Source organism: Anopheles darlingi, chromosome 2 (genome assembly GCF_943734745.1).
Source record: "Anopheles darlingi chromosome 2, idAnoDarlMG_H_01, whole genome shotgun sequence".
NCBI classification, from domain to species: domain Eukaryota; kingdom Metazoa; phylum Arthropoda; class Insecta; order Diptera; family Culicidae; genus Anopheles; species Anopheles darlingi.
Window position 1 is genome coordinate 30204403 of NC_064874.1, and position 10000 is coordinate 30214402.

The 10000-nt window shown below is 44.9% G+C and overlaps 1 protein-coding gene across 2 annotated transcripts in view; it reads right to left on the bottom strand.

Moving 5' to 3' along the window:
* Positions 1-1824, bottom strand: part of LOC125949767 (LIM domain-containing protein A) — a 66619-nt gene extending 64795 nt beyond the window's left edge. For both annotated transcript variants that reach the window (XM_049677097.1, XM_049677096.1), the window contains exon 1: positions 595-1824. The gene's annotated coding sequence lies outside the window, so the exon portion shown is untranslated. The remainder of the gene's footprint in view (positions 1-594) is intronic.
* Between the last annotated feature and the right edge of the window lie 8176 nt (positions 1825-10000).

The window sequence follows — 10000 nt, forward strand, 5'->3', positions numbered from 1 at the left end:
GAGAGAGAGAGAGAGAGAGAGGGAGAGAGAGAGAGTGAGAGAGAGAGAGTACCGAGTGCTACCGTTTTCTACAATCTCATCGCAGAGCATCGTTAGTGGTGTTGCATACAGTAATGCTCCTATCATAGAGATCTCCCCATCACTGTGCATAACACCGCTGAGAAGGCTAGCGGAGGACACGCAACGTACGACATAATCCAACGTTATCTCAACCCAGAGGCGAACCGAGGCTTGCAGCGGTTGGATTGAATAATATTTAACGTCCGTTTGTTTGTCCAACAAATCACGGAAACGAGGATCAATCAATTAGCAGCAAATGCTCTGCTCGTGAGGCATCGTAGAAAGAAATTTTTTGATGGTTTGGTTGAACGGAATGGTGTGTACAATTGTTTTTAATCAGCAGCCTAACAAATACTCCCGTGTCCCCCTTCGAACTAACGGAAACGTTTGTTCGCATCTTATCGCGGGCTGAGCACGTTTGCATGGAAATGCCGTTTCGATTGACGTAATAACATCGGTTGTTTCGACATCAGTACGCCAGGGAATACAGTTGTGCATAGATAATATAATGCAGCTTCCACTTTTTCTACTCACCAATCATTCGTCGCAAAACCCGTAAAGGTGTAAGCCAAGCAGTAGCTCGGAGAATCTCCTAGAAGGTTTCTTGGCGCACAAAAGAAAAAAATACCCAGCAAACACCGCAAGATGCTGCAACCACTAGCACAACAACCATGCAGTACGAACAAAAATCGAAGACAAACGGACAAACAAGCACACTAGCTACTACTATTTTTTCAGCTTATCACTTAGGCACTGCACTACGTCAGTCGGAAAAAATGGAACTGCTGGAACTCTTCGGAGTAGTGAATTCGATCTTTTCCTTTCGTTCCACCGTCAGCTAGCAGGGAGATAATTTTTACGAACTTCCGGCATATACTTATGATGCACTTGCTTTTCTTATTTTACTTTTGATGCTAGGCTTCCATCACTCTTCACACTGAACACACACCCGCAATCTGCTCTACGCTCGTTACGTTTATTTCTTTTTTATTTAATGCTAGTGGGCCGTTCCTTCTGTCACAACACTTATTGAACGCCTGTTGCCGATTGATGATAACAGAGTGCCCGTCTAGCTCGACAAGATCGTCAATCGTCGGCCGATCCACTACGGAAGAACCGATCGAACGTTACTAACCAGCCAGACAATCAGACAAATGCACCGTCTTCACTGGAGCATGGATTTCGACCGATGATCGGGCTGACGAGAATGTTGTACCGAACAGTTGAAGCATACGTTAAACACACATTATCACAAAGCATGTCTCGCCAAGGAACGGAACGCACTAGTAAAGATGGTTACAGTACTGTCGAGCGGGCGGCTGTTTGTTTAGAGACAAGCGCTCATCTCTCACCGTTATAGCAACACCAACACGCACACCGTCTATCGATCGCACTGTATCACTGGCTGCTGATAGCAAGTCGTGCTATGCGGCATCATTTTTCGACGACGGAAGACAATTCAAAACATTCCCTGGGTTGCGGTGGACAGAGGCTCCGTGGTCTTAGCTCGCCGACACAAGAAACTCTGTCTCTCGCATCCTGTATCACTCACCGCACAATCTCCGCTATTCACTCTCCGGCTGATAGTACTCTCGGTTACGATCGCACCCAAAACGGATTAGTCGTCCGTCGTGTTTTTGTCGGTCGCGCTGGTGTCCATCAAGGGCGGTAAGTGACACTCCAGTCGAAAAAAGGGGCCTCAGAACGACACACTCACTTGCGTTCTCCCTCTATCTCTCTCTCTCTTATTAGATCGTGCACATTGTTGTAGCAATTGAACGACCGCCGAGGGACGGCAAACCCTCACCAAAAAGTAAACCTTGTGCTCCTGTTCACCATCAAGCAGACACTATTCATGCGATTTACTAGAGCACAACAAACGGGCACATTCCAGAGCGCATCACACGCGAACCAATGGCATCCAGCGGGTGCCAGTTCGATGCTGGCGGACCGGGCTTTGCAATCGTTGGTTCTAAATACGGAATACGCTGCTCTATTCTATCTGTTTTCGTTAATTACAGGCACACGAGAACCGATGGGAGGGTTGAAGGTTGTGGAGCGGGATAGTTTCAATTGTTCAGTCGCGGCACAGGTGCCGCCGATTAGCAGTGGCTAGCTCAAAGAATGGGCTTGTTACACCTGTTACACCCTGCCACTGCACTTCCTCTTGCTCGCTCTCGCATAGGAAAATTAACACGAGTTTGCGATTGAATCCCATACACCGGCTCGCGCTGAACCAAGGAGGATGCACTAAGTTTCGTATTGTGTCCGGGTTGTATCACGGTTTGATTGGAATGCAGCAAGCTAGTGTGGGTGGATACCGAAAAGCAGCGATCGTCGATCATTGGACTCTCAATTCACACGGACTGCATGCAAGCACAGAACAGGGTCATCTAGAGTGTAAACTGCAAAAAATGTACCTCGTGCATTGGCGGTATGCGTTTTTGACCTCGCCTGTTCCGGCCGGAAGGTTGATCTCAATTCTGAAATGAAAGCAAACGTAAAATCCGGTTTAGTATACGAAGCAGAAAGCTACTTTCGTGAAAGAGCACGGAACAAATTTTTGTATTCAATATCTATTTAATTGAACAATAGCTGAACGTAAACCTAGTGGCTGAAACACTGTTCTCAAGTGATTTTATTTTGCTGGACAATGAATAACCGTATTGATAAGTAAACAGACACCTCTTTCACACTCAACAACAATAAAACCATACATTGGCACACCATGGGATGTTTCGTAATGAAATAGATTGGCATAACGACAAGAAGGACAGTGGTAAGGGTGATTAGTTTGATCAAAGTGGTAAGGGATGCACCGAACTGTCCAGTTTATGGTAGCAAACTTCCATAACACTGCCGACAAAATCAAAGCAGGGCATATAATAATGGTGGTAGGGCGAAGAATTTGTTGCAGGAAGTACACCAAACATTGTGAAACACACGTAACCTTACCCCTGTACTTGCCTCAAATACAGCTTAGGCCCTCTTCATGGCACAAAGCATGGCCAGGAAGAAAACTCATTACGTATTGGACTTTACTGCATAAATGAAGCTTTCCATTCATGCATCGCGGCCCGAACATGAAGCCTTGCTGGGGTATGCTCTTCATGAAATCGAAAGTACAGCAAATATTGGAGGACGCTTCCGCTTTTGTGCAAATAAAAAAAAACACACACACCTTCCCGTCTGCCGAGCTGGCTCGCGGTGGCGCTGGCAAGTCCGTTTGGCACAAGCTGCAATCGACGAAAGGCACTGAGCGTTACTTGCGTGCGCTTTCTCGCCATTTCTTTTGCGCCTGAGCAGTGCCCTTCTATTAACGGTACATCCATTAATCCTACACCGCAGTGGGCAAATTGTGGCAAAAGCTGAGATTCGACTCTCGATCAGTTGTTCGATCGATGAAAGCCGAAGTGCATCAAAGATGTTGTTCAATCGCTGCTGCCATAAAAGAAAAAGCGTTCGATCAGCAACGACCCTCGGCGAAGGATTTTGGAGGAGCAGGACGATTTTGTCGTGACTAGTATTGGCTGGCATTATGAAACGGTGTAGCGATGCAAGTGAGCTAGCCGCGGAACCAAATGCTTACGATGCGGTTCCCTAGCGAAATTCCTAGCGAGGCAATAGAGGAACCACAAAAATGCTGCAAGAAATAGTCATGGCGCAGACATGTTACATAAGCCGATGAGTCACTTGGCAGTCCTTCCCCCTGTATACATTAGGACAAACAGACCAGAGGCTTCATATTCTCAATTTATTGATTTATTACTACAAATCTGCTGCCGCACAAGATTATAATAAATTCTGAGTTACAGTTTATTGCATGGTTTCCTTGTAATATGTTCACAATCACTATTGTCTAGTAAAATTATCGTGATCAAAGTACGGGCTTTATCTTTTTTTTATTCCCTTAATTTATATTACTTTAAACCGTAGGACAAAATATTTAGAAACATATCTATATTTAAAAAGCAATGTCAAATATTTGAGGCCATTGTGTCTAATTGTGTGTTTAAAATGTGTGTGCTATTGTGTCCTGTAAGTGTTTCGACATTACCACCGGCACTGAAAACAGTGTCTATGGGAGCTACAATACTTGCAAAGAGTCACAAACAATCAGACGTCTCCAGGTGAATAAACTGCAACAAATGATTTTGCAAACCAGCTTGTAGCTGCATCCGCTAGGTTAACGTACGCAGACAGTTTCGGGGAGGGGTAGGTACTTGTCAACCTGCGGTCATTCATTTCATCTAGCCTCCTGACTTTCCCGCCTTCATATGCTCCGAAGCTACTGTGCGACTGGATGTCATGCATGTCATTATGTTTGCAAAACGAAATGAATATCATAACAGCATTCCAAACGTTTTCCGGTCGTAACGAAACGATGCTTGGACAAACAAAAATAAATTTTACTCATCTTTGTATGTTGTCTGACTTCAGAGTGAAGAAAGACAGTTCACTAAACACCGATAGCACGGGTGATATTGATTTCGTTGCGAAAAGCTGTGGCATACTGCGCCGCATCATAGCAAAAGCGTTAGATGAGGTAACTAAAACTAAAACCAAATTCAGCACGACCGGCAAGGCCACCAAGAGGCAACCGAGAAAATTCATTGAATAGTCGAATATGAGATAAGCAAATCAACGCTCTAGCGCCAAACTGCCCATGCCGACGGACTCTGTAGCGAGTCAGTGTTGGTTCCACGTTCCAGCAACAGCCACTGTGTGTCGGTGTGAAATTAGAAAGTGTTTTCTAACCTGAACCCCGCTACAGCCCGAGTGCTTCATGGCTCCCCAGCTGGCAATGCTGCTCGTTCGCGTATAATATTTTTCAAGTACTGCTCCATCTCTCCGTGTGTGTGAGTACCTCGTATCATCGCGAGGCTGGTCTATGAACTGGCAGTCAGCTTTGGCTGGCAGCCATACCGGCTTTCGGGAAGATTTGGGCATGCAATGGAGGACGAGCTTCCAACACCAACACCTACCGTTGAGCAGGTCGTTTTAAATGTGTGCCGAGAGACCGAAACAGCAATCTGTGATGTTGTAGAAGAAGCGTGATGGAGCATAAAAACCGACTTCGTCCAACCGATCGTGGTCGTAGGCCAGCGATGAAAGTGCCACCACCTCGGCCACCATCTACTGCCCAACGCCTTCTCTTGTCGGGGACGGCTTTTTGGCCAATATGAGTGATGATCGCAGGGGTGAACGCGTGGGCTGCTGGGTGAGGTACGCCCCACATCGCGCATCGTATGCTAAGTTCGAACGCGTCGCTGCTTTGTAACGGGTTTTTTTACGTTTGAAAACCTGCAACCGACTGGATCCATTTTTCTAGGGGTTCTTGTTGTTTTTGTTCCTCCAATCGCTTTCTTCCAGTGTTATGCGAAGCAACATTAGTGATGGCGACTCGTTGACTGGCCAGGGTAGAAACGCCTGAATGCCAGCGAGTTTATGTTTTTATGAATACAGATAGTTTTTCGGCCATGCCTGTTCAATGGCAGGCAACTCCGATGGCCGCTGCATGTTGATGGGCCATTCCATGCCCCTTTTTGGAATTATTGTATAAATTTCAATTTTGTTTACCTACAAAAAAAAGTTACTGGAAGACGAAGCAAGGTCAGCGAATGTCTTAAAACTTGATAATCATTATTTACAGACAGCATTGCCGGTACTCGACGACGGGAGTTCATTACTCTCCGCTCACCAGTTGTACGGGTCGAGTGCACTTGAACGTTGAGAAAATAGACGATCAAGAACTGGACAGACAGATCCGTGGGACACGTTATACGTCTGACGTAAAATGTTAAGCTGTAAAGTGATCCGTGCACCCCGCTGATTATTGCTACCCAGCAGTAACGTTCGCTCACTATGTGAACTCGATGGTAAAGTATTCTGGAGTGTTCTTCCTTCTTCTACTTCATTTAAGATATCGTTTGGCGCGTTTTATGATCATAGCTAATGATCTGGCATATCCCAATGAACGAATATGATATCAATACGTCCGTGATGGTAAAAAATGAAATAAAACCTGATAAAAAAACACCTTTCAACAATAGCATACGGACCTTGAAAGCTTGCTCATTAAGTTAGGATACTGGCTGCGAATTCATTGACAAAGGCTATAGGTTCGTTTTTATGCAAACGCATAGCGTCATTTGGTCCTTCGCAGCTTGGTTGAAACTTCCTCATTTTGTAGGGTAACTCGAATTCCTTCGCCCAACTACTTGACATATTTAAAGTATGAAGGGTATGTCGGTATATTCACCTATCGAAGGATGATGCGAATGACGATTGCTTTATAATATCATATGCAATTGTGTCTGGTCAGCATACTTTAAATCGCGAAGTTGGAGATATGGCTTTGAAGCATTCAGCGTTCTTTTTATGTCTGCTAATATTCCTTCTTCGTTCTTTTCGTGTCTTTTTCGGTTTGGTTTAATATATTTTTTCATTCCCTCTCACATTTCCTTGAAGTCCTTGACGACCGTGGCTCACGAGTATCACGAAGTTTTGCTTTGGTTAGCAAAACAATTTCGGCCACAGCAAGGTCTACTTATTTACCCTAAAAACTTTCTCTTTCTATCTTAGGGAGCGTATTGTAACCATTTTCCGATCTTTTCTTTCATTCATTCAACACCAAACTCGGGTAGCAGCGGTATATTCTCTTACAAAAGTGAAAATGGAAGCCAAGGAGCAACACGGAGGTGCCCTAATGAGACAAAAAAAAACACTTCGACTTCGAGAAGACTCTCTACCGTATTGAAACATTGCAAAAGGGCGTAATTTGCTAGTTCAAATGGAAAGTACAAAAATTTACCACGTTTGTCGATTGAATGCAGCAAACCCTTCGTATCTGCATGGCTTCATCTCCCTTTTATAGCTTATGTAGTTAAAAAAGGTTCGTAAGATACTTTTCAATGTATTTTGGTGATCTACTGATAAAATAAATATAACTTTCAATCACAATGATAAGCCTAGCCAAAACTCGTTTAAATGGGCAAACAGTTCATATTCGCATGAAATCCATTGTGGATGTAGCTGAATTTGGTACACCTTTCAAGCATATTGCATCGGTACGCGCGATCACCTCCATCATCCTATCTCTCTCGTTCGTTGTATCGTGCTCCCCCCTTCCCCCCCCCCCTTCCACCTGCGTCGCACGGATGCACGCACTCACGCAGTTCTCCTCATGTAGGCTCGTCGTCATCGTGTCCGATGGTGGAAGGCCAATCACGCGATGAAATTCTCGAGCTCCGTCGATTTCGCTCACTCTCAAACCTTTCCCCACTGGAATTGGCTTCCCCACTCACATATCCATCGCACGATACAAGCATGCACTGAGTACGAACGAGGACAACGGATGCCGCGCCAGCAGCCCCCCCGTGCGCGACAGATCGCCACTGAAGCAACACTGCCCGTCCTTTGTAAGCCATCCAAAGGTCGATCGTGTTGGTGCCAATGATGGAACTTTAGCAGCATATTTATTATTCTAATCTATAAACCCTTTGCTGACAAGCCTTCCATTATTGACATGGTAAATGATGGTTTGTGTTTCCACTTTCTATGCTTTACGAAGGCATGGCCGTAGCTGCACGGCCGCCACTCACACCATCATCTGCAATGGCTTGCGATCGATGCTCACTCTCACCACTGGTAAGCAACTAAACCGAGCAGTTTCCTCTGAAAACATAAACTTCCAGCCCGAGACAACGATCGTGGATCGTCGCTCGCAGACTGATAAGATTGCGACTCACCATGTTGTGGAAACTAGTGATGAGTCCGAGGAAAACCTTTGTATGCTATACGCGATTGATCACATGCGATATCAGCAGAGTAAAAACCATTTTACCGAAACGTAATTTTCAAATGCAACACAAGGCCTTATCGTATAGCCCACGAACGCAAAATATACACAGACACTCACAAAAGAAACGCATGCACACGCTTCTGCATACCGTCGTTGCACGATGGCGGTGAACCTGTTCCCTTTACCTTTCACAAGCCTTACACCTTTAAGCCTTTAAGTTCAAAACAAAAACAATACTACCGCTCCAAACACCTTCTTCCTCGAGCGTTGGTCTCGTGGCGTGTTTCGTTCCGTGCAGCCATTCGAAAGCTACGGCGGCGTCGCAAAATGTTAATCCTCCGATGGTTTTCCGAACACTGCGCTCGGCCACATAATGATTTTACAAGCCAAGCTGCGAAGGGCTAAGATCAGACGAAACGATCGATCGGCTGCTGCTGAGCTGCAGCTGGTAGTGGAGAGCTGAGGAGAAGTCTGGGGCGAAAAGAGACAAGCAAAACAGAGAGAAAAAGAGAGAGAGAGAGAGAGAGAGAGAGAGAGAGAAAATCGTGCATGAAAGAGTGAGGGATAGAGAATTTTAAAAACTATACACTGTTAGAAAGAGACAGCGGTGAGATAGAAAGAGAGGGGATATAAGCGTAGAGAGAAACAAATGACTTCAACGGCCCATGATCAGCGACGAACCTCGTTGCCGAACGATGGCGAAAATGAGGCCCGATCGTCATGCGAGAAATTGGCCAATGTTGTAGAGCCAACGAAGCGAACACCAAAATGCACCCTCACAGATGCTTCTCTCGTCGTGTTACTTGGTAAACGACTGTGAAAAACTGTAGAAATGGTTGCATCTGATGAGCATACAGAAAGAGTTCTTGGTTCAAACGTTGTTCACAGGAAGAAAAGGTCGTTAATTATAGAATTAACAGTCGCCTGAAAGCGGAATGAAGGAAAAAGACAAAAGCAACCTTGGTCTTTTGTTCCTGCTGCGTTTTGGATCCATTCTTTAAAGGTAAAAAAAATAAAAAAAAAAGCAAACATCGGGAGGGCTGGAACAAGCAGTAGGAAGCGAAGCTCATTGGAAATTATTGAGCGTCGTTTTGTCTTCTGAAACTTTTACTCTTACATTTGGCAAAAAAACATTGTTTTACACTGGATTTATCATTGAAGACATACAGACTGTGATAATAAACATATTTGAATGGATGTTCACATGGGCTCACAACTTACATCCGGTAAGGCTCAAGGATTTTAAACACAATGGATTTCAACATTCAAGGCGTATGCAAATTGTATCCCTGCGTGCATACTATACATGGAATAATTTCACGCATCTGTCGTGTGTTAATTGTGAAAACAAGTACAGAGGGAAGCGTTGCGAAAACATATTTTTTTAAATAGGTCACCTGGAGCATCGCTCATCTAACGATTCCCACAACCCGCAAGGTCACCGTGCACGATGACAACTGATTTCATTCACTATGCCTATCCGTGTTGTTTTACTGAGCGGCCAGACAGTCGGGCGACTTACTGTAGTCGACAAACAGGCTCGTCCAGACGACGACACGTTGCGAATTCCGCTGTGCTTCGCAACGAACATTCAATCAAATATGATACCTCTGTCCTTCTTACCGTCCTTCGTTCGTTTACGATCGTTGCAACGCGTCGCGTTGGTGCACAAACGGGCATCTACCTACTACAGTCGTCCTGAGCGATCGACACGATTCCTTCCCTAATATTGCGATTTCTATTCCGCTAGCATTCTGTTTCTCTATAGTGACGAGAATTCATTCAACACTACTTTTCACATAAACATCAAATGAAAACGCTTACGATGGTTCGTTCATACCTGCAGAGGTAATGGCAACGCACTGATTAGCAAATAGTAAGCGGAACGTCTTTTCGGCCACCATCACATATGGTGGAATTATTGTAATCTTAAGCATACGAGTAAGCACGTTTTGCATCTAACTGTTCGAGCATAACAAATCACTGACTAATCGCGGTGACAAACGGAACGAAAATGTTTTTATGGGATAAACATTCGCGACGAACCGTCTTATACTTCCAGTGTTGCGGACAAAGACGAAGTCGTAGTTTTCTGCATGCATGCGGAGTCAATGGGATTAGCTTCTTGGCGGTAGA